At 40.6% G+C, this 26237-nt stretch overlaps 1 long non-coding RNA gene across 2 annotated transcripts in view; it reads right to left on the reverse strand.

Moving 5' to 3' along the window:
* Positions 1 to 607: 607 nt before the first annotated feature.
* The window catches only part of LOC141786784 (uncharacterized), a 36903-nt gene continuing 11273 nt past the window's right edge, over positions 608 to 26237 (reverse strand). The window contains exons 1-4 of one of the 2 annotated variants that reach the window (XR_012597978.1): positions 11501 to 13406; positions 11286 to 11391; positions 4444 to 4660; positions 608 to 3944 (exon numbers count right to left, since the gene is read on the reverse strand). This is a non-coding gene — a long non-coding RNA (uncharacterized LOC141786784). Of the gene's footprint in view, positions 3945 to 4443; positions 4661 to 11285; positions 11392 to 11500; positions 13407 to 26237 lie in introns of those variants that run through there. The other variant, XR_012597977.1, reaches the window with a different exon arrangement.

The raw sequence follows: 26237 nt of genomic DNA on the forward strand, positions 1-26237 counted from the left end.
AGTAGCTATATACACACTATGTAGTCTTGTGTGTATATACAGGAATTTTTTGGGAAAATTGTTTCAAAGTGTGCTTTTTAACAAGGATTGGAGAATGGACCCTTGTATGCCTTCTGTTGGGGTTAAAATCAAGAACACCTATAATGAAAAACTGTGGAATGTTGACCTATGCTGCAAGAAAGTTTGTAACTTAAATGGATTTCAGAAAAGACACCAACCCTCTCAAGAATGGCACAAAGTTACATTTGCACTGCTTCCCATAGATTATTTGACATATCGCACCAAAAAGGAAAATTGGAACATTTCATCATACATGGACTCCCTTTCTTGATTATGTGGGACCGAGAATGTGTATGGTATTCTGGCAGATGCATCCTAGACTGAAGGGGGTTCGCTAAAAGAGAAGGAGAGGTTCTGTTGTCTGTATCAGTTCATTCCCCATATTTATCTATGTTTATTGTGTGTAAGTTTTGTCATGTTCATCTGTGCTGTGCCTGTATACAAGTTTGGGGGATTGTGTTGATTGTGTGGGAGAGAATAGAACAGAAAATAATAGAATAGAACTTTATTGTCATTGTAACATGTACAACGAAATTGAAATCACGGCAGCAATCAAGAAAACAAAAGTAAGAAAGTGCAAAAAGGTCCATAATAGATGATGACAGCTTGTCCATCATTCTCCAGTTCAACCAGTTCAACCAGACTCCACCTCCACAGGGTCCAGGACTGAGCTTCTTCAGTCATGCTCCATCTCTGTCTCCTGTATCCTGTCTGCTCACAGCAGGTGAAGCTCTTCCAACATGGCGTTGGTGTCTGATGTTAGCTTCGTTAGCCATGTTTGTGAATAGCATGATGTGACTCTGCCCTCTGGTTTTCCCTCTATTGCTGGGTTAGCATAGCTAGCTCGTCCATCTTATTGGAGATAGATCCTACGTCCCCAATAACAATGGATGGAAAGACAGGTCCAAATCGTCACTTCTTAGCTCACACCTGAGGACCAGCATGTCGTCCTCACCTCCTTCTCCTCACCTTGTGGGAAGACATCAGGCCTTACACCAGTTAGCATTGACATGCTACAGACTGCTAACAGCTGAGTTCACATGTAAACAACGTGGCCATGGTTACATGTAGGATCTCCAGACAAACACAGGAGCAAAAATAGTAAAAATATCACTGAAGCCACAAAAAGTTTTGTGTCCATGACCAACAAATGAGCCAAACAAAGAAATGATCTACTCCAAATACAAAAATTACGAAAAAGAGACAAAAAAAAAAAAGACAAAAAATGGACAAAAAAAGAGAGAGCTGCTGCAAAAGGCAGCCATAGCCAACAGGGCGGCGCCTAGCTCTGTGTTTCTGACTGTATGATGATCCATAATAGGAATACTTGAGTCCAGATCAATGTGAGAGGATGACAAATGCCCACATTAAAAGTTATGTGGGTGATTTAATCAGTTATTATGTGAGTAAAGCAGGGTCACATTATCTGATGGCTACGCTGTTGTCTCCTTACAGCATGTTCTTAAATAGTTGTTTTTTTAAATTATAGCCACAACACTCATTTTAAATTTTTACTCATTTATTGAACATGTTTAGAGGGATTACATTATATGACGATCGTGAAGATAAGTATAGATGAACTAAAACGTAAATTTAAAAGGATTTGTACATGTATCTCATGAGAGAGCAGGCACAGCGAACTACATATTTGAAACAGTTCATATAGACTTTTACATAAAATGTAGCTCTTAGCAAACGTAGATTATAGTATACATTTCCTTTAAAAGTCGCCTGATCTAATGTAGGGTTTTTAGTTCCTGGGTTATGTAGCTGTATATACGATGGTTTCTCCTTTATCAGTAGGAAGCCATCACAAGCGGTGCTTACTCGTGGGTAGCAGATAAAGCAACATCAATCGACTGCTTTGTATAAATTACACACAATTTCTTCAGATTTTGCAAACATTTACCCCAGATGTATCTTTGAGTACGCCATTTATGTAACTCAACTTCTCCTCCTCTTTTTTGGACAATGCACACATAGTCAATGCCCGCCATCGCCCCCTGCGGTCACATATTCCGATGGTCACAGGTTTCAGTGCAGCACCGTTCAGACATCTAGCTGCATGCAATTATTTATTTCGTCCACTAGATGTCACAGTTGTGCCGTGTAGCACCGCTAAAGGAACAGAGGTACAAGGGAAATTTTAGAAGACAATTCATGTGTTTTACTGTCTTCTTACACTGAATAAATACTGGAAGAATTGTGAATATGTCAGCTCTCCCTCCATGTGCCAATCATCGCACGTTTCACAGACCCTGAAAACATTTTATTGCTCCATTCATCCCTTGTGGCAAGTGTTTGCAAGTTTAAATGAAGGTAAACTACCGGGATAGATTACAGATTAACTGCAGTGCGCATGTTTCGTTTCGACATAAAGTTGTCCTCTTTTTGCTCCTTTTAAGTTCTAGAGTTAATTTGATGAAAGAAAAAGAAGCATGGAGCTATTTTTTTCTAGGAGGAACTAAAAACGGGAATTTCTTCAGTGGCTTCTAATCAAACTTTCTCAATTCACACAAAAATTGCCCCTAGATGTGGACTATTTCCAGTTTGTTGTCAACCAGGAGATGCAACTTTTTAGAACATTTTCCAGCCAGGTTGAGATGCCGGAGAACATCACCCATGCTTTTACTGAGCTGTTAGCGCTGCACAAAGTCTGATCAATGAGACCAAGGAGTTGAAAATGCTGACATAGCACGGTGCATGTTCACTTTCAGGGGGTGTGGCAGGGGCAGTTTCCCGTCAGGAAAGAGGGTGCACAATCAATGGTATTTATGCATTTATTTATAATTTTCAGCAAAAAAAATCATCTATGGTAAAAAAACAAAACAAATGCACTGTGAGAATTTGAAGTTAATTGTACTTGTACTAGAACTTGTACTAGAACGCCTGTGGCGAGACGCAAGGATGGCTGTAACAAATGTGCACTATGAGAGTCTTCACAGCCTTGAAGATGAAGGTCTTCTAGATCCCTCTGATAGCATCCACCTCTTCTTTGTCCAGCATGTTTTCCTTCCGCATCTGCAAAGGGACCTGGGCCCTGTTCTACGAAGCAAGTTTAGCCTAGCGAGATAGCCTTGGAGCTACCTCGCTGAAGAGACCACAATCAAAATCAGTCAGAGAATATTGTGGGCTTTTGTTATGTTGAGGTCCCTCAAAGAATCGACCTTCAGTTCCAGTCACCATTTCAACATAAAAACAAAACAAAACAAAACAAAACAAAGCATTTACTGTGGTGCTCAAACAAAATAATTTGCATGTTTTTATAATTCTTCTAATTTGTACCAGCAGTAAATAAGACTTTAGACAGGAAAAGACAGGAAGAGAAGAGAAACAAAGTTTGCAGCATAACACACTTCTCAAGAATAGAAATCCTTCAGTAAGTGCATATCTTTTTTAACAGATGAAAGTTTAACATAGGATGGCCTCTTTTTTATTTTCATTTTTTTACAAACTCTCATTCAGTAGCTTAAAGATCATAAAATTGAACCCCTTTAAGACACATGGTTCTTAGGAGAATCATGGACAGGGGTCAGGGACACAGTTTTGTTAGAAAAGCCAGAACAATATGACTAAATAATTAAATCAATATCTAAGTCTTGATCTAATTTTCTGCTTGCTCTGTAAGACTCTGTGTAAGACTGAAAAAGTGTTGCTGGTGATTTACCAGTGACAATTTTTTTTCGGACGCCACCTGTGTCCACCCCTGTGGACACAGGTGGGTGACTCCAAAGAAGGTGACTGCCAGTGTAGCAGTGGGGGAATTTTTCTGCTGGCGTTACCACTGCAGAAGGCCTCTCTCAAGGATGTTTGTTGAGATCTGGATATGGAACTGCTTTTCAACATCAACTCCTCGACACATGGTTTCCAAGATATCATCAACACTGTCAAACAGTAAGCATAATCAGTAGATGTAAACTACTTGTGTTGAAAACAAATGCACAAGGATAACTTCATGTATTTACACACTAGATTTACGTTTTGATGACTTCTCCATTTTCCTGGCTCAAGGCATTTGCCTTACCCGTCTCAAAATGGTCTATTCCTCTACAAAAGTACAATAAGAATCTTGGTTGAAAAGAATAGCAAAAACGGGTAATGTAAGTTGCATCTTCAAGTAAAATAATCCCATATAATACATGTAGTATCTTCAGATATTTATGAAGAGAAGCACGCATTTACTTATTATTCGACTTAGCTTTTAACTTGGGGGGGGGGGGGGGGAGACTTACAACAGGTTTTCTATCACAGCAACTTGTTTTTTAATCTTCTTCACTCTTCAGTGCTGTGTTTTGTAGATTATCTACAACACTAAATCAGTAATCAACTAATTTGCATAACAAGTCACTTGTATGTTACGGTTGCATTTTCTTAATATATCACCTCTTCATGGCCCATATCCCTGGACATGTCGGCATGCCTTTTTCCAAGACCAGCCTGGGCAAGGTCAAACTCTTCAGAAAGAGGTTGGGGTTGTCTCCGGATTCAGGTTTAACAGTTATCCATAGATGGTATCCATAGCTAAAAGGCCTCCGAATTTTTAGATGCTGTGCCATGGGTTTTCAAACTCTGTATCTTTTGCTTTCCAGAACAAGATTTCCTGTGAAAAAAAATGGGAGAGATCTGATTTTGAAATATAAAGTCCGAATTTGAAATATAAAAATACTGTTACCATACTATACTAAAAATACAAAAAAGAATTAAAACATGACACACACACACACACACACACACACACACACACACACACACACACACACACACAGAGATAACCTGGGCCCATATTCACAAAGGTTCTCAGAGTCCTCTCAGAGAGCTCCTAACTAAAAATTCCTAGCAAGGAGTCTTAGCTTAAGAGTGATTCAGGAAGGTTGTAAGAGCAACTCTGAGCAAGGAGGAGACAGAAACTTTTATCTTAGGTTGTGTCCGAAATCATTCACTCATTCTCTACTCACTCCTCACTATATAGTGAATTAGATGTAGTGGACTACATCAGCTAAATTAAAACAACATTTCCAACACTACTCACTCACTCGCCAGCCGCTAACAGTGACGTAATTACACTCGCATCGCTCATGGACGGCTAGGGATTTACAGTAATTATTACTCTCAAACACTGCAAAACGTTTTTTATTTCAGTGATAACTAATGTTATACTTGGCGTATTTTCCGCAACAGCCAAATAGAATAACTTATTACACATTATTTATAAAATTCATAAACCATATATTTGCACAGCAACTTATGCTATATTTGAGAATTACAAAGTCCGGTGAATGCATCATCCGCAATGAAAAATTTAGCGGCTAACGTCTGTGTTGTTTGTTTCTCTACTCGAAGTTGTGAGACACGTTTGTCTGAAAGTTTAGCAGAGAGCTTAGAGTCATTCTCTGACAGTTTTTAAAGATTTTTCATGTTATCAGTAATCACTAATCATGTAATCAGCCATTCCTTCAGTTTGAACTCATGATGGTATATATTGCTATTATAGTGAGCATCTCTAATACACTACTTTACAAAATGCATTGTGGGATACATTGAGTGGACTATATATTGAATGACTGTGCTTACTCAGAATTCGGACAATAAACATCGAATTATACTATGTATACAAAGCTGCTTAATTGCAACAAACACTAGTCAGAAATTGTTAGAAAAGAATATGTATATATATAATATAATAGAAGCTTATTTACATTGTACAACTGAACTCAGAATCTCCTACTGGGAACTCGGGGTTGGTGTGGGTGCTCTAACTTACAAGTCGGAAATTCCGACTTCGGGAGCTGTTCCTGTTGGCCGTTCCCACCGGGAACTCGCAAATTCTGACTTCCGAATACAAATGGAATGCAGCATAAAGTCGAAATGATGTGAATAAAATTGAAATTTCAAGATCAAAGTGGAAATGACTAGAATAAAGCTGAAAAACAAATTCAAGATCAAAGTCAAAATGACGGGAATAAAGTTGAAATGACAAGAATACAGTCAAAAAATAATTTGAGATCAAAGTCGAAAGGACGAGAAAAAAAGTCAAAATAACCTGCTCTGATGTTTACCGGCAGTACGCCGGTTACAGTCAGGTCCTCAACAGTCACAGACACAACTTACAGTAGTAACAGCTGCCATACAGGAGCCTAAATGACAATCTTCGGAATCTGTGTTTGTGTGACAGGGTTGGTCTTTTATATTTTTATTGCATGTGGTGTTATATGAAGTGTGTGGGTAGGTAATGACTTTTCTGACTGGCCCTGAAGTACCCCCCCCTAAAACCAGCTCATTGGAGACCGGCGGGCAGGACTTCAGGACAGACACCTAAAAAGAGCAGCAGATAGCAGAGAGGGACGACAGTAGGACCGCAAGCAAAGCACGAGAAGCAACCCTGAAAAGACCCGATTGCTCTAGGAAGAAGAAGCAGCAGCCAGTTGTGGGCCTTTACGGTTTCCTGTGAAGAGAAGGAGGCTGATGTTGGGGAGTCACCGTGGAGTTGCCAAGGGGACCGTTGCTGTGAGGCACTGGCATTAGCTTTGAGGAGAAGCAACGTTGGATGCACCCCTCTCTGAGTTAAGTACCCTCACAGGACCTTTTTATATTGAACCTTGGACACGGTTATAATTGGGTCAAGGAACTTTTTAAACACAAAACACCAGTTTCATTCTTTTCTCTTTGTGGGTTTTAAGTGTTTTAAGGGGTTTAAGATCCTTTAGGGAGCTATTCTTTTATGCTAGTTCTTTTTTAGGATTTTACTCAGACACTTCTTTCTAGACCTGCAACCTGTCACAGAGCCATAATGTGTGTGTGTGTGTTTTTGTCAAAGATTTTCGTTATATTTTCTGTTATGTGTACAGGAAAGAAAAAGACATTTCAGGTACACAAAGCAGAACAATTTCGGAACAAAAACATTATATTCAATCACACTTATTCACACTACAAGAACTAAGAGACAAGACAACACACTCAATCGACATGGGGTATCAACAAGTGGACAAGTGGTATCGCAGAAATGAAGGGGAAGGGAAAGACAAGAGAAAAAGAAAGAAAAAGAGGAAAGGAGAAACATGCATTTAAGTATGTAATAATATTCAAATAATGAAAATAAATAAATAAATAAATAAATAAGAAAATTAATAAATAAAGAAAGAAAGAAAATCAGCAAGTCAGTAGTTCATAGGTTTTCAGCCTCAATGACAGGGTATCTATATGAAGTAAAAAGGGTTGCCAGATTTCATGGGAGGTCTTAAGGGAACCTTTCAGGGAGAATCTGATTTTCTCAAGTCTCATGCAATGTAAAATTTCTTGAATACATCTGTTATGTGTAGGTGGGGATAAATGAGTCCATTTAAGAAGAATGAGCCTACTTGCTAGCAAGGTAGAAAAGTCAAAAATACAATATGAAAATTTTGACCAGCCAGAGGATGGAAACAGTCCAAAAAGAGCAATAAGAGGGTCGGCGTTCACAGTGCAGCCAAGGACTTTCCCTAATGTATCAAAAATGGTGCCCCAAAAATCAGTCAGTTTAGTGCATGACCAAAACATATGCATGTGCTCAGCTGGAGACAGTTTACACCTGTTACAGGAGTCGTCTCTATCTGGATAGATTTTGGCTAGTCTCACATTAGTGAAGTGTCTCCTGCGTAAAATCTTACATTGTAGAAGTTGTTGTCTGGCGCATATAGAAGAAGTATGAGCAAGGTTAAGTATGCGGTTCCTTTGTTTGTCGGAGATTGTGATTCTGGGGTCCTGGTCCCAAATAGCCCCGAGGGAGTGGAGGGAGGTGGGGTTTATTCTGAACATTGAGTTTTACAAGACTGAGGTCTGGGATTTATGGTTTACTTTGGTCAAAAGAAGGGAATCCATCAAGGTCTCTGGTCTCTTTATTTGACCAGGATTCAAAAGCTGAGTCGGAGCAGGATGGAAGAAATAAAAGGTTTTGATAAACTGGAGCAAGTTTCGATGAGGAATGTAGGCCAAATTGTTTCCTTAATTGACTCCAAATTTTCAAGGTCTCAGAAATAATGGCGTTCTGTGCTATTCGCTTGATTGGTGAAGGTAACTGTGAACAAATCACTGACCATAACGCAACGGGTGAGGAGGCTAGTTCCATGCAGGCCCATAGAGGGTGATTATTAGGAGCCATCTTAACATTCCAATAAAGGATTTGCTAATATTGCTAGCCCAGTAGTATCAGTAAAAATCAGGTGAGGCCAGACCCCAGAGAGATTTAGGAAGTTGGAGAGTTGATCTTTATTCTAGCTTATTTATTGCACCGTAAAAAAAGGAATTAATCAGCTGGCCAAGTGAAGAAAAAAAAGATTTGCAGATGAGCACTGGAACATGTTGAAAGATATAAAGAAAGCAGGGAAAAGTACCGTCATTATGATCAGGTTGATACGACCTGGTAAAGGTAAAGGGATAGTGGACCACCTGGTCAGATCTGATCTGCAGTGCTCAAGTAAAGGTTGAAAGTTTTTTGCAAAAATACTCAGAGAATGGTTTTGTTACAAGAACACCAAGATATTTTAATCCTTGGGTCGTTTTCCTAAAAGGAAAGAGAGCGAGAGGGAGGTTCTCTGCAGTGGAGTTAATTGGAAGGTACTCGCTTTTATGTAGGTTAATTTTTAGAGGTGTCCCAGTCCGATATTAATATCGGATATCGGTCCGATATCAGCAAAAAAAAACAAATATCGGTATCGTATCGGAATGCATCTAAAATCTCCGATATAAGCACTCTGATATAAGCAGTCCATTCCAGACTCCGCTCCTGCTGTTTTTATTTGATTTATTTAGGTTATTTTCTGGATTTTCTAATTTATTCTTTATTTTATTCAATTACTAGTATTTTTTCATGTTTAATGTTAAAATTTCTGTTACCCGTTGGTTAATAATAGATGGGTCAGTTTTTCCTCATACCTACTGTTGCTGACTGCTGTTCTTTGTTTGAATAAAATCACTGAATCAAGTCTTTTCTAACATGACAGACATACTACAAAATAAGTAATAAAAGTATGCATGTTTAATGCTGACATTGTATCGGATTAATATCGGTATCGGCCAATACTCAATGCTGCAGTATCGGTATCGTATCGGAAGTGAAAATGTAATATCGGGACATCCCTATTAATTCTATAGTCAGATAATTTCATAAATTGTTCTAGAATATCCAAGATAACAGGAAGTGATGAAGTTGGATCGGTGATGTAAAGCAGAAGGTCATCTGCATAAAGAAATAAGCCAAATCGAGAAAATCCCTTCAAATTTATCTTCATAACGAAGCCATACAGCTAAGGGCTTGACGGCTAGAGCAAGCAGAGATGGGGAAAGCAGGCATCTCTGACGAGTGCCCCAGGATAAAGGAAATGAATTAGATTTTATACCGTTAATATTAATCTTAGCCACAGGGGGAAATGTAAAGAAGCTTAATCCATGATATGAAGTTGGAGTCAAAACTGAATTTACTTAGAATATGGAACAAGTAGCTCCACTCGACCCGATTAAAAGCCTTTTCGGCGTCTAGAGATAGGATGATTTCAGCCGGGATGGAGTCTGAAGAAGAGCAGATGATGTTGAATAACCTTCTAGTATTACTGAAAAAGATTGTCGACCAGAGATGAAACTGGTCTGGTGCGGGTTCGTTAGCGTAGGGGTGACCTTCAGGAGACGAGTGGCGAGCACTTTGGACAATTTTTAGAGTCAACATTTAAGAGGGAGATGGGCCTATAGCTGCTGCAGTGGAGAGGATTTTTATCTTTCTTAAGTAACAAGGTTATTGACACTTCTGAGAATGTAGAAGGAAGTTTCCCTCTTGCAAACGCATCATTAAATACCCTTGCTAGGATGGGAGCTAGTTTGCTAGAAAAGGTTTTGAAAAATTCTGTGGAGTATCCGTCCAGGGGATTTGGAGCTTTGTAAAGACCCGATAGCTTCTTGGACCTCAGCAAATGTTATGGAGGCTCCTAGATTACTAAACACATTGTTGTCTACTTGAGGGAATGTAAAGTAGTCTAGGGGGTTTGGCTCTGACCAGTTGTGGAAGGAGATTTCGGACGAGTAGAGTGTTAAATAACAATTAGAGAAAGTATTAAAAATTTCCCTAGGATCTGTTGTAACTAACCCAGCTGGGGATGCTATGTTAGGTATGAGTTTAGAGGCAGTTGCAGAGCGGGCTTGATATGCTAATAGTTTGCCAGGTTTATCAACTTGTTCAAAGAAGCGTTGCTTTGTTTGTAAAAGCTGAATTTCAACTTTGCTGGTTGATAGCAATTCATATTGAGACTGTAGCTGTAATCTCTTTTTGTATAATGCAGCTGAGGGATTGGAGGCGTATTAGGCATCTAAAATACGGATTTTATCGGATAGTTCTGTCAACTTAGAAAGCTATGATTTTTTAGAATGGGAAACAAATAAGATGATCTGCCCGCGTAAATATGTTTTAAAAGAATCCCACAGTATATCACTGCTGATATCAGGCATGTCAATTATTGTAATTGTTAAAGAAGAAATTGATTTCCTCAATGAGAAATTCTTTAAATTTAGCTTCAGAGAGCAACTGTGACTTAAATTTCCAGAATTTGTGAGCAGGTCTGCAGAGGGAGAAAGTAATGTCTACTGATGCAAGGGCATGAACAGAGATGACTATACTATGATATTCACAGGCAACAGTACTGTGCAACAGTTTATTATCCAGTAGGAAGAAATCTATTTGTGAGAAGCTATGGTGCACATGAGAAAAGAAGGAAAATTCTTTGTTGTAAGGAAACCTAGTTCTCCAAGGGTCAGACAATCCCAAATGGTCTGTATGAAATTTTAAGGTGGTTGCTGATTTTGTTTGAGCGATATGTTTAGCAGATGATCTATCAAGTGTGGTGTCCTATACCAGATTAAAATCGCCCCAAACAATGATAAGGTGGTCTTAAAGATTAAGTGAAGAAGAAAAAAAAAAAAAGATACAAATTTTTCATCATTCCAAGTGGGAGCATACACTGAAGCCAGGACTACAGGGGTGGTTTGTCAGAGACTATAACAACACGTCCGTTAGGATCAGATATAGTAACAGAGGTTTCGAAGGAGTTGTATAACAATTGCAAGCACCCCTTACCCTCTCAGTAAACCCAGAGTGGAATAAGTGACCCATCCAAGCCCTTTTTACACAAGATATTTCAGAATTGCGAAGGTGAGTTTCTTGTAAGAAGCACAGATCTCCCCTTCAGGTGTTGCACGTGTGATATTACCTTGTTGACTTTGACGACATCATTCATTCCTTTGACATTCCATGAGACGAAACGAAGATTTCTACCAGACATCAAGATGGATTATTCGCAGAACTGGCTGACTGAGCTGTGAAAAGAGCAGAGAGAGAAAATGAAACAGAGAAAGAGAGCAGAAAAAAGAAAAACAAGGAGGAGGGATAACAAGATACAAGGAGAGACAAAACACACACACATACTTGTCATCAGTGGCGAATCGTGGCCCCAGCCACTGGGCCTCCAGTAGGACCATGGGACCACACGTGGCAATAAACAATAAAACAAAGAAATAAAAACAATAGCCAGAATCATGTGACATGGAAGTTTAGTATATTGATAGTTTTGTGGGATTACAAATTTATCATGTGCCTGAACACTGCAACACTTAACACAACTTCAAACAATTAAAAAAATTAAGATATAAAATTGTACAAAAAACAAAAACAGGGTTTCAAGTAATCCAGCAACCACACAGTCTTCTCCATTACTTTCCGCCATTTCTATTCACGTTCTGCCAACTAGATCTTCTCTTTTCTCCTCACTCATTCACAGCTACAGTTAGGCGTTTATCCATCAAAGTGATACTCTGGGATGGAACAAGTTGGGTCCTATCACAAGGTTTAGGGCAGAAATTACCCCTACAGCAGTGTTTTTGTGCAGCAGAAGCCCAGAGCACTCACACCAAACACCTCCTCCCTGCTCGTGTGCCGGTTTCTAGTGATGCTACAAGATGTGCCGAGGCTTCGAAGCGCGCATCGAGGCTTGCTTCATTAGGAGGAGGAGCCAAAAATGATGACGTCCAAAGCCTCGTTGCCCGACTGTACCACGTGACTGCTTCGGAAAGTGGTTCAGAGCTTACCGAGAGGTTTGACAGCAGCATAAGCCCATCAGGCTCCATTCCAGGTGATATTTTTTACTACTTTCTCCTGTGTTTGTCTGGAGATCCTACATGTAACCATGGCTGCATTGTTTACATGCGAAATTAGCTGTTAGCAGCCTGTAGCATGTAAATGCTAACTGGTGTAAGGCTTGATGATTTCCCTCGAGCTGAGGAGGAGGTGAGGACGACGTGCTGGTTCTCGGATGTGAGCTGGGAGGTGACGACGTGGACCTGTCCTTCCATCCATCGTTGTTGGGAACGTGGGATCTAGCTCCGGGGGATGGACGAGCTAGCTATGCTAACCCAGCGGCATCGTGCTGTTCACAGACGTGGCTGACGGAGCTGACATCGGATGCCACATTGGAGGAGCTTCGCCTGCTGTGAGCAGACAGGATCCAGGAGACAGAGACTGAACAGACTGCTGGGGAGGCTCAGTCCTGGACCCTGTGGAGGTGGAGATTGGCTGGGCTGGAGAGTGGTGGACGGGCTGTCATCATCTAATTTCTTATGGACATTGTTGCACTTTCCATGCTCTTTCTTACTTTTGTTTTCTTAGATGCTGCGGTGACTCCTGAATTTCCCCTCGGGGATAAAGAAAGTATTTTCTATTCTATTCTATTCTATTCTATTCAAAATGTAGGCTTTTGATAGAGTTGATCAGTCACTTATAGTGTTGATACTAGAGTTGGGAAAGCAGTTTTAGTTTTCAAAATAAAAAAGAGTAAAATCTCCCCTGTACTGTATATTATATTATATTGCCCATATATAAGCATATTCAGTGCTCCCTAGTTCCACACTTTCACTGTGCTCTGCCTGTTTGAGCTCATGCAATTTTCCTAAAGCAACAGAAAAGCATTATTACACAACCTGCCATATCATTGATACTACCATTTATGGGGAATTTACACACAGAATATTAAAAAATGCTGTTTTATATGAACATGTGTTCATTTATGTAGAGAATTTATTTTGTTGAACATTTTTTTATTTTCATTTTTGTAATTAACAGTCGTTCCCAAGAGCAAAAATAGGCACAGAAGTTCAATCACACATTATGTGGTTAAGCTATAACTGCCTGTGATTGTGTGCCTGATCAGCAGGTGGTTTCGTGAGCACATGAAGCTTCGCGAGATGAACCCTTTCTCAAACCACTTGGGCTTAAGTGGTTCGATGCTTCATGAGGCTTCATCTCACCATCACCACCGGTTTCCTCTGCACTCAGACGGGGCCATCTTTTACTTGACCAAAAACACAAATAAACGGACTCCAACCGAAAAAATCTGATATCGGTCTGAATTCACGCTTTATTTAGAGAATTTTCAGCTCGTTACTTTCACATAAAAACACCATTAAATAAGGCTCTAGTTCTCATCGTGTCTCTTCGTCCTGGCAGACTACCTGCGTTTGTTTATATCTGGCACGCCGTGCGCGCGGACTGATAAACTAAGCGGCGAGAGCCTCGTAGCCAGCTGTGGCTCTGCAGCAGAGGTAGCGCCGTTTTACGACACGATGAGAACTAGAGCCTTATTTAGCGGTGTTTTTGTGTGAAAGTAACGCATTGAAAATTCTCTAAATAAAGCGTGAATGCAGACCGATATCAGATTTTTTTTGGTGGGAGCCTGTTTATTTGTGTTTTTGGTCAAGTAAAATATGGCCCCCTCTGAGTGCAGAGGAGCAGGGGGGGGGGGGGGGGGGGGGGGGTGTTTGGTAAGTATTCGCGAATGGACGGAAGATGACAGGAAATGATCCCACCCACACCTGAAATAAATATGATTGGCTAAGACAGCTGTCATTGTAAAATTGTGTCCACATTCCCTTGAGTTACACAGGCATTCGTTGCAGTTACTGAAGGCCCTGCCTGCCAGAATGTGTCGCTGATTTACCCAGATACCATCAAAAGGAAAATTGTGATTGGTCCATTTTTCATTTAGTTATATAAACCCATTGTTTGCCAGGACAAGTTTATAAAAATAATATAAAACTCATTACTATGATTTCATTGAGTAAAATAAATAAATAAAAAATAAATAAAGAAATAAAATAACTATTAAGGAATTCTTTTAATATTTTTATTAGGCCTCCACTGAATACCTTGAAAGGCCCAGAGGGTTCCCCTCTGCTTCTCATGCACTCAAAACAAAACAAAAGAATCCCTTGGGAAAACTAAACTTCTGTATCATACAAGATACAAGACTTTCTATTCCTACAACTCCATCTTACCCCTGCTCCCATTACAAAACAAGAAAACATACATGAAGAGAATTAACCCCTAAAACAAGGAATGGCAACTGCTCAACAGATTATGCAAAATAGAGCAGCACCTAAAGCACTAAAGTTTCCAGTATGTGAGTATTAAATGTTAAAATATTCAAAGCATATAACTGGTGGTGGTCGGATTCACATTGGGTCACTAAGTTATCTCATTTATCACTACTAATGCACAGCTGCATAATTCAGGTCATTGCTGCCTTTCATATGGTTGTGGGGGCTCTGCACACTGTCGTTGCTGACACAAAGGTCGTCGGACCTCCGCACACTGTCACTTCTGTCACCAATGGTCATCGGACCTCTGCTCACTGTCACTGCTGACAAAAGGTCGTGGAACCTCTGCTTACTGTCATTGCTGACAAAAGGTCGTGGAACCTCTGCTTACTGTCATTGCTGACAAAAGGTTGTCGGACCTCTGCACACTGTCATTGCTCAGTTCCAAGGATGTCGGACTTCTCACCTCTGTCATTGCTCACATCATGGGTTGAGTTGCAATCATCATATTTCCTTTCTATCTTCACTTACCCCAATTATTTGTGTTATTTAACATTATTTCTATGCCTTCTCTTTGCTTTTATCTAGAATCATCAGACTCCCCCTAAGGTACGTATTCTTACGGGTGATAATCATAATTCATGCCATTGTACCCCCTACATTGATTATTTTGCTCAACGCTTGATGGGTTCTAACCGCCAAACTTCATTTGCATGCATTTATTCATTAAATCTGTTCATAACTTTTTCTGTTGTATAAGTCTCTCTTAATTGAACTACTGTCATATCTGAGGTGTGGCATTTTCTTCAATGTTACTCAGTGAATGATTTGACCTCTGCAATATATCAAGCCACCTGAAAGATCAAAACTTTATTAGAACACAGCATTGTCTTTCACACATGGTATGAATCATAGCAAAAAACAGATCTTAAAGAGTTCAAAACAGTCTGCATGATAGGCCTGGGCGATATATCGATTATACTGATTAATTGCTGTGAATGCAGCAATGCATTCACAGTATATGTTCTTCTGTGACAAAAAAATTTATTAGGGGCTCGGGCTTCGAACGAGCCCCTCTCCTGCATAGCAAGCTATGCAGGAGAGGGGCTCGTGGCGAAGCCACGAGCCCCTAATGCTCTTCCGTTCGCCTCTTTTTTAGGGGCTCGGGCTTCGAACGAGCCCCTCTCCTGCATAGCAAGCTATGCAGGAGAGGGGCTCGTGGCGAAGCCACGAGCCCCTAATGCTCTTCCGTTCGCCTCTTTTTTCTTCTTCATCTTCCGGCCAAAATTTCGGCTCGCTACTCCTCCAAGGGCTTTGAGAAAACCCCCACAAATTATACATCAAAATGTGCGGCTCGGCCGGGAATGGTGTGCTATTATTTTTTTCAGCAATTCGCCAAATTTTGGCCCACTTATTGGCCAAAAACGGCAAAAAATCCCTCATAGAGAATGAATGGGGAACCTAGGAATCGCTCCCTCTCACTGCCCAAAATTTCCACTTACTTTGAGATGCTAAGACTTTGGCATACTTCCACTTACAGGCACCATTTTTGCTTTAAAATGTTCACTGATCTTTCAGCTCTAAGAGTATGACTGTACTTGTTTGATATCTATTACAGTTTTTGAGATTTTACTGTTGAAGCAACATAAACTTTTTGGTTTTTGCCCTGAAACCTCAGCTCCTCCAGTGCGGAATGTCTGAAAGTAGAGTGAGCGAGGCAGCTGATGACAGGTAGCAGCATTCTCCAATGAATTGTCATAACTTCTGAAATCTTCACAGCAGAAAAATAAAAACTACATTGTGAAGTTCCCTGACATCTCCTACTTCTTACAAAGGGAGTATTTTACCCCAAAAATGTACTGTTTTGCCAAAAAACGCCTCAGTGTGAGTGAAACTGTCACATCCCTGTAATCTGAAGTAATGTTAAAATCTGACCTATATTTCTCATCAACTTCATTCCTAACTACATTTGCAAATCGCCCTCGTGCGGTCTATTTTAATCTTTCCATCTTGTAAAGCACATCATCTTGTTCATCAGAGTCTCCAGATTCTCACAATGTTTTTGTTTTTCTTCTAGCCCTTAGGGTTTCAGCATAAATGCAGTTTGTTCGGACCTATGTCTAGCCAAAAACTCCAGCTTAGATCAGTGGATACAAAGGAGTTCCAAAGTGTAACTGACAGATCACACTCACTGTGACATCATCATTATGATCACCATGGTAACCACACAGCTGTGTCTACTGACTGCTGAGGTCATTGAGGGACAGAGAAACACAGGTTTTTGTTTACTATGCCTAAACAGCCAACCCAAACTTCCTTTACACACACATATACACACATACAGCCTATCCATACACACACACGCACACGCACACACACACACACACACACACACACACACACATACAGCCAACCCATACATACCCACATGACCACACACACACACACACACACACACACACACACACACACACACACACACACACACACACACACATACACACACACACACACACACACACACACACAAATCCCCATCTCTTCTCTCTCAATTCTCTCTGTCTCTTTCTCTCTTACTGTCTCCCTCCCTCTCCCTCACGCACACACAGGTGCATGATTTTGAAGATATCATTTGGCTGCCTTGTATTTAAGTCTTTTTTTTCTCTTCTGAACAGTTACATTTCCATTACTTATGAGAGGTTGAAAACAAGGTATTATGTCACATTTAATGATAATTGACGGCTGCCGTTCTTGTGTATTTTTTTTCTGGGATTGTAAAATATGTCAAGGCGTAGAGTCAAGAAGTAATTAGACTCGCAAAAGAAAAAGAAAATTATTAGTTTTGTTACCTAGCGCCACTCAGATTCTCCCAGAATTCCTCATAGTCTGTACTGGGCAGATTCTGGCTGCACAACTGCTACCAATGGCTGGGCCTTTCACAGAGGTATTTTGGCTTCAGAACTGTACAATGGCGGAGCCACGCTGTCCACTATACAGTTTATGTTTGGGACGTATTGCTTTGGAGCTAGAATAGTATAGATATGAAAGTGTACACACACACACACACACACACACACACACACACACACACACACACACACACACACACACACACACAAACACGGACCCCCTTTCCTTTTAATACGCTCTTTCTCTCCCTCAACCTCTCTCTTTCTCTCCCTCTCTCTGGCTCTCTCTCTTTTCTCTTTACAGCTCTCCCTCTGTCCCTCACACACACACACACACACACACACACACACACACACACACACACACACACACACACACACACAAGTACTTTAACAAGTTCTCAAGAGCTTATTTGGGGTTAAGGCTTTGCAACCAGCCACTCTCCAATGTCTTGTGAAATGTAGGTGTATATTTGTGACATAATGTTTTGGGGCTATAACAGTAAAGATATGAAAGTGTGCGCGCGAAGCGCGCTTCACTGTGCATGAGGTCATTTGACACCTGTTGAATCTGAAATAAGAAATGTTAAGAAGTGTTTTGCTATGTCAGTCCGAAACAAGATCTGGTGACGTCTGTGTTTCTGAACATTTTCAAGATATGAAAGTATGCGCGCGAAGCGCGCTTCATTGTGCATGGGATAATTTGACACCTGTTCAATCAGAAGTCAGTACAAAACAAGGTCTGGTCACATCGGTCTTCTAAACAATTTAATGAATGCAAAAAGCCCAGGCGCCGCCCGAGCCCCTCTCACGATTTCCGTGGAAATTGTCTAGTTTTTCTTCTTCATCTTCCGGCCAAAACTTTGGCTCGCTACTCCTCCAAGGGCTTTGAGAAAACCCCCACAAATTATACATCAAAATGTGCGGCTCGGCCGGGAATGGTGGGCTATTATTTTTTTCACCAATTCGCCAAATTTTGGCCGACTTATTGGCCAAAAACGGCGAAAAATCCCTCATAGAGAATGAATGGGGAACCTAGGAAACTCTCCCTCTCACTGCCCAAAATTTCCACTTACTTTGAGATGCTAAGACTTTGGCATACTTCCACTTACAGGCACCATTTTCGCTTTAAAATGTTCACTGATCTTTCAGCTCTACGAGTATGACCCTCCTTTTCTGATATCTATTACAGTTTTTGAGATTTTACTGTTTAAGCAACATAAACTTTTTGGTTTTTGTCCTGAAACCTCAGCTCCTCCAGTGCGGAATGTCTGAAAGTAGAGTGGGAGAGGCGGCTGATGACAGGTTGCAGCATTCTCCAATGAATTGTCATAACTTCCAAAATCTTCACAGCAGATAAATAAAAACTACATTTTGAAGTTCCCTGACATCTCCTACTTCTTACAAAGGGAGTATTTTACCCCAAAAATGTACTGTTTTGCCAAAAAACGCCTCAGTGTGAGTGAAACCGTCACATCCCTGTAATCTGAAGTAATGTTAAAATCTGACCTATATTTCTCATCAACTTCATTCCTAACTACATTTGCAAATCACCCTCGTGCGGTCTATTTTAATCCTACCATCTTGTAAAGCACATCATCTTGTTCATCAGAGTCTCCAGATTCTCACAATGTTTTTGTTTTTCTTCTAGCCCTTAGGGTTTCAGCATAAATGCAGTTTGTTCGGACCTATGTCTAGCCAAAAACTCCAGCTTAGATCAGTGGATACAAAGGAGTTCCAAAGTGTAACTGACAGATCACACTCACTGTGACATCATCATAATGATCACCATGGTAACCACACAGCTGTGTCTACTGACTGATGAGGTCATTGAGGGACAGAGAAACACAGGTTTTTGTTTACTATGCCTAAACAGCCAACCCAAACTCTCTTATACACACACATACACACATACAGCCTACCCATACACACACCCATGTGCACATGCGCACGCGCACACACACACACACACACACACACAGCCAACCCATACATACCGACGTGCACACACACACACACGCACACACCCACCCACCCACACACACACACACACACACACACACACACACACACACACACACAAACCCCCATCTCTTCTCTCTCAATTCTCTCTGTCTCTTTCTCTCTTACTCTCTCCCTCCCTCTCCCTCCCTCTCCCTCACGCACACACAGGTGCATGATTTTGAACATATCATTTGGCTGCCTTGTATTTAAGTCTTTTCTTTTCTTCTGAACAGTTACATTTCCATTAGTTATGAGAGGTTAAAAACAAGGTACTATGTCACATTTTATGATAATTGACAGCTGCCGTTCTTGTGTATTTTTTTCTGGGATTGTAAAATATGTCAGGACTTAGAGTCAAGAAGTGATTAGACTCGCAAAAGAAAAATGAAGTTATTAGTTTTGTTACCTAGCGCCACTCAGATCCTCCCAGAATCCCTCACAGTCTGTACTGCGCAGACTCTGGCTGCACAACTGCTACCAATGGCTGGGCCTTTCACAGAGGTATTTTGGCTTCAGAACTGTACAATGGCGGAGCCACGCTGTGACTCTATACAGTTTATGTTTGGGACGTATTGCTTTGGGGCTAGAATAGTATAGATATGAGAGTGTGTACACACACACACACACACACACACACACACACACACGGACCCCCTTTCATTTCAATACGCTCTTTCTGTCCCTCACCCTCTCTCTTTCTCTCCCTCTCTCTGGCTCTCTCTCTTTTCTCTTTATAGCTCTCCCTCTGTCCCTCACACACACACACACACACACACACACACACACACACACACACACACACACACACACACACACACACACACACACACACACACACAAGTACTTTAAGAAGTTCTCAAGACCTTATTTGGGGTTAAGGCTTTGCAACCAGCCACTCTATCATGTCTCATGACATGTAGGTGTATATTTGTGACATAATTTTTTGGGGCTAAAACAGTAAAGATATGAAAGTGTGCGCGCGAAGCGCGCTTCACTGTGCATGAGGTAATTTGACACCTGTTGAATCAGAAATAAGAAAAGTTAGGAAGTGTTTCGCTATGTCAGTCTAAAACAAGATCTGGTGACATCTGTGTTTCTGAACAATTTCAAGACATGAAAGTAAGCGCGCGAAGCGCGCTTCATTGTGCATGGGATAATTTGATACCTGTTCAATCAGAAGTCAGTCCAAAACAAGGTCTGGTCACATTGGTAATTCTAAACTATTTAATGAATGCAAAAAGCCCGGCCGCCGCCCGAGCCCCTCTCACGATTTCCGCGGAAATTGTCTAGTTCTTCTTCTTCATTCTTCCGCCCGCTTTTTTGGACCGCTAAAACTCCAGCAAACTTCAACCGATTTTCACCGTTCAAACTTCAAAACGTGTGTTTCAGTGGGGACAAGGGGGCTATGACTTTTCAGAAACTTTTCACGAATAATTTCCGAGATATTCGACAATTTACGAAATTTTGGTCACATAGAGATGAATGGGGAATTTTCAAAATTTTCTCCCTTCAGGACATTTTCTCAGCCTGCTTCAAACCCTCCTCATTCAGTCATACATTCAGCTACAAACTCCATTCAAACTTCAAAATATTCAGCTATCTTTTGGCTTCATTCAGTGGGTTTCAAATGTTTCCTAGCATTCATAGTTTCTTCACAATGACCCTTCAAAGGTCATGATGCATTTCAGCTCTTCGAGCCGTTTAACATTGGTGTGTATTGGACGGAATGTTTTGGCTCAGAGTGGGAGATTCAAACGACAGAGCACGGAGAGGGGGAAACAAGACCTGAGAAACTTCTGGGTCAACTGCTCTCTTGGCCACATTTTTTGAGCTATCAACACAAATAAGCCCTCAGCATGTAAGTAGTCTTGTCCTGCTTCTGACAAAGTGGTTTTTAAAGCAAAAGGATGGAGCACTTTTTCACAAAATGGCCAACTGTCATGAGAAGTTAAAAAAAATCCCCATATACCTCCATGTTAATTCCTGAGGGGTTTTCTCAGAGATCAGTAAATTTTCCCTCATCTATCTATCGCTCTCGTGGGTTCGTTTCTTGACCTTCATGCATGAAATTTAGACGGACAGCTTCCTCTGGGTCTCAGGATTCCTACGGTGTGTTCATTTTTATTCTAGCCCTCACGGTTTTGGCAAGGTGACAGGAGATTCGGACTCTTGCTTTGCCACAAAATCTTCATAAGATTACAGTAACAAGGGCAAAGTTGTGCACCTGCACCTGCTGCCCTTGACGAGCTGGTCACCGTGGAAACCTTTGATCTCATGCAGCTGTTTATAGTAACTCATCAAAACATCCAGGAACAAAGACAAGCATGTGTCTGGTAATTTATCAGTAATAACCAATGTAAAATCTGGCTTCAGATAAGCCTCAGCAGACAGGTTTACATGATTGAACACACACACACACACACACACACACACACACACACACACACACTCACACACACAGGGCAGAAAGTATCACACTTTAACAGCATTTGACTTCCATTTCCCTGAGTCAGCTCCTTATTTTCCTAGATTTTTTTCTTTAAATTTAAATTCCTTCCTTTAATTTCTGAATTGATTCAGCCATTCAAACTTTTAAATCCAATTTTAGATTACACTGATTCATGCTTCATCATCATTCTTTTTGTCAGAATTGCAAGCACCTTTACAGCCTGATTTCAAAAAGGGGTGTTGGGAATCAACAGACTCCACCAGCTCTCTGATGGCAGTTGGTAAACAATAATCACCATGGCAACATCTGGCTTCAGATGGGCCTCAGCCTACAGGCTTACATGGTTAAAAAACTCACACACAGTACACACTGGATTACATTTTAACAGGGTTTAAGATAGCAGACTTACATTTACCCTCAGTCAGGTCATTATTTCCATCAATGTTCTTTAAAATTTAATTCATTCCTTTAATTTTTGAATAGACGCAACCATTTCAACTTTAAATTCCTTCATCCATTCAATTTATTGTCCATTTATTTCCTTTCATCCAAGAGTTCATGGCAGGTTAATTTAGCATTCTGCATTAGCATTTGAGCGCAAGCTTTTACAGGACTTCTTTAAACAATTTTCAGACATATCCTCAGTCATTTATGATCAGCATTCTGCATCAGCAGTTGAGCACAAGCTTTTCAAGACTTCATTCAACCATTTTAAGACACATCTTCAATCATTCATGTTCAGCGTTCTGCATTAGCATTTCAGTGCAAGCCTTGCCTGACTTTATTCAACCATTTTCAGACACATCTTCAGTCATTCATGTTCAGCTTCTGCTTTAGCATTTCAGCGCGAGTTATTTAAGACTTCATTCAGCCATTTTCAGACATATCTTCAGTCATCCATGTTCAGCATTCTGCATTAGCAGTTCAGCGCAAGCTGCTTCAGCATTCTGCATTCACAGCGCAATTTCTTCAGAAATTGCTTTTCTAGTTCGAACTTTTTCTTGTGGACGATTTAAAAAATTTGAATTTGAATTTTTCTCCCCCGCTATTGTGCACCTTTTATACTGCAGCAAGCGCTGACTCCACGTGTGTGCAGCATGCTTTAACAGTTCACTAACGAAACAACAGAAACCTAAGTGTCATAAAATGTTCTTAAATATCTTTGACACCCAGCACCTTGACAGACACGTGTTCCTTATGGTCTGTATCAACAGCCCTAAGAGGTTAATATAAACTAGACCTCTCGTCAGTAAACGTTCAAATCCCTTTCCTCCAATCCTCTGTTTTCTATCAGTCACCTTTCAGGAGTTTGATTAAGATCTTTAACTCAAACATTTCCAAAGCTGGGACCCTTTCATGTTCACCTGCAGATAATTAATAATGTGACTGAGGCGCGTCAAACCTGCTGCTCTTCAAAGTTAATACTCTGATCATTTTGAAAATTAGATAGTAAAGAAATATACATTAGTTTTTCTCAGAACATCCCCACTCTACTGAAGAAAATCCCCTCTTATGGTGACATGGACGGATCATGATTTGTGAAAGTAGACTGCGGGGAATAGCTGATATCGGAACGACAATGGGCGATCGAACTGAGCAGTGCTGCCTGGACAGACATGACTGAGAAGTTGTTTGGCTTTTACCTGGGGAAAGCTGAGTTCCGTCTTTCCCTGCAACTCCCTCTGTTCCACCAACTCAATCCTCCATTCAGCAGTAAGGCATGACATTTGTGAGCCCACACTTGAATAAATAGCATTTATTTTTACTTATTTGTCTGTATTAAAATACAGGATAAACAGGCTACAGCCTTAAAAAATAAAACTAGACAGAAACAAAGTGGGTTTTTTAAATCGTTTAAAAGCAGAATATAACAGAACAGTGCTGTAGTGCACTGAAACAGTACTGTACACGCTTTTCCTAGCAGGATTTTTAAATTCAAAATGTACAAAATAGTGCAGCTTTCAATGTGAATGTGCCTCCCTTATAACTACAAAGTGAAGTTTTTGAAACAGAAGAAGAGCTGAAACTTTAATTCCAAGAGTCAAATAGAGGTTACTTTTATTATTTTAAGTTTTTGACAAAATTAAAACAAAACTGGTTTTGAGTTGTCTCTGTCATTTGTACTTATCGTTTTCTTTAAAAGGAAAAAAAAAAACATCAAAAAATCGTAACTTGAAATTTTTCTGAAAAAATCAAAGATTTTATTTTAAGGCCATATCACCCAGCCCTACTGCATGAATTTCCACTGGATTTTTCCTGCGCGCTCTTAAGTGCTTGGCTGTGCGTCAGCGCGCACAACCTAAGCACCAATTTCAAGTTCAGTTTTGATTTTTAAAATTAAAGTCAAAAAGCTCACTCTTTCTTTGTTTTTTAAAATCCTTTATATCCTGAACAGAACATCTAACAATTTTCAGAACATACACGGATCCTGAAGACAGCCGTTTGTCCTGTATGGCAGCTGCCACTACTGTCAATTTTGCCTGTGGCTGTTGAGGAGCTGGGTGTACTCAGTGTACTACCGCTAAACATCAGGGCAGGTTGTTGAGACTTCTTCCCCTCATTTTGACTTAAGTCTCCCAATTTTGACTTTAAATTTGAAATTCCAATTTATTGTCATCATTTCGGCTTTAATCTCAAAATCGTTTTTCGACTTCATTCTTCTTCATTTCAACCTTTTCTTCAACTCTATTCTCGTCGTTTTGACTTTTATCTCAATTTTTTTTACTTTATCCTTGTCCTTTCTTCTTTAATCTGGACATTTTAACTTTATTCTCGTCATTACCTCTTCATCTCGAAATTGTTTTTCGACTTTATTCCAGTCATTTCAACTTTAATCTTGACATTTCAACTTGGTTTGCGTCATTTTGATTTCAATCTTTTCGACTTTATTCTCATCATTATGACTTTAACCTCGATTTGCGCAAAATTGTTTTCTCCGTCCAAAATGGCCCTAATCTGCTTCCCTAGAAACAGATCCAGCCACTGATGATTACTTTTTTTTTTCTTCAAAACATTGTCATACTCAAACATTTATATTTCCACAGGTATAATGCCGGTGTTGCTCATAAACGGGATAAGTTAACTGTACGGAGCCTAAAAAGGGGGACTCCAGTAGATTATAAACCCAACTATTGATAAAATATAACCATGGTGTTGTAGTGGGTGGCTATGAATGGTGTTAAGTGTAAACATCATGTCAGGCTTTCCAGAAATGTGTATTAGGTGTTTCATCTGTAAGTTTGAAATTATGCAAGTGTTCACAAGCTGGTCTACACAGAGATGGTCTTTGTGGTGAGGTTGTCCTCACAGCTTGAAGGGTGAATTTGTGCTGTAGCTGTATATTTGCATAGTCTTTCGATACCAGTAGTAACTTTGAGCCTAAATTGTTGCTTTCCTCTTTCCATAAGCTCCAAGACCCTGTGTTTCCCCTGCCCCTTTGACCCCCATCCAAACTGGACTACAAGTGAAATCATTTGTTGTGACCTTTTGTTTCTGTTTTTACAGGACCTCCAGAGCTGACTGAGCTGTGAGGGTAGCATCGCCTGGACCAGCATGGACCAGCTTGTGAACATTTGCGCCTTTTCTCACTAACTGATCAAACACCTAAAACACATTTCTTGGAAAGCCCAACATTATACTTACAATCTATATCATTTACAACACCAAGAACAACACTACACTACACTCGGCGCTGCCCAAGTAGCTGCCTGTTGAAGCAGCTCTCTCTTCTTTGTCCGTTTCTTGTAATTCTTTTCGTCTCTTTTTCGTCATCTTTGTATTTGAAGTGGATCATTACTTTGTATGGTTCATTGATGGTCATGGACACCAAACTTTTTGTGGCTTCAGCGATGTTTTTACTACTTTTCGCCTGTGTTCGTCTGGAGATCCTACATCTAACCATGGCTGCATTGTTTACATGTGAAATTAGCTGTTAGCAGCCTGTAGCATGTCAATGCTAACTGGAGTAGGGCTTGATGATTTCCCTCAAGGTGAGGAGGATGAGGTGAGGACGACGTGCTGGTTCTGGGGTGTGAGCCAGGAGGTGAAGACGTGGACCTGTCCTTCCATCCATCGTTGTTGGGAACTTGGGATCTTGGGATCTAACTCCGGTGGGATGGACGAGCTAGCCGTGCTAGCCCAGCAGCAGAGGGGCTGCTGGGGGGCAGTGTGGCATCATGCTGTTCACAGACGTGGCTGACTGAGCTGACATCGGACGCCGGTGACACATTGGAGGAGCTTCGCCTGCTGTGGGCAGACAGGATCCAGGAGACAGAGACTGAACAGACTGCTGGGGGGGCTCAGTCCTGGATCCTGTGGAGACTGGCTGGGCTGGAGAATGGTGGACGGGCTGTCGTCATCTATTTTCTTGTGGACCTTTTTGCACTTTCTATACACTTTCCTACTTTCGTTTTCTTGATTGCTGCTGTGACTCC

This window comes from Halichoeres trimaculatus, unplaced genomic scaffold (genome assembly GCF_033239565.1).
Source record: "Halichoeres trimaculatus isolate MK-OKI-2021-1 unplaced genomic scaffold, fHalTri1.1 fHalTri1_scaffold_93, whole genome shotgun sequence".
Lineage (NCBI taxonomy): Eukaryota > Metazoa > Chordata > Actinopteri > Labriformes > Labridae > Halichoeres > Halichoeres trimaculatus.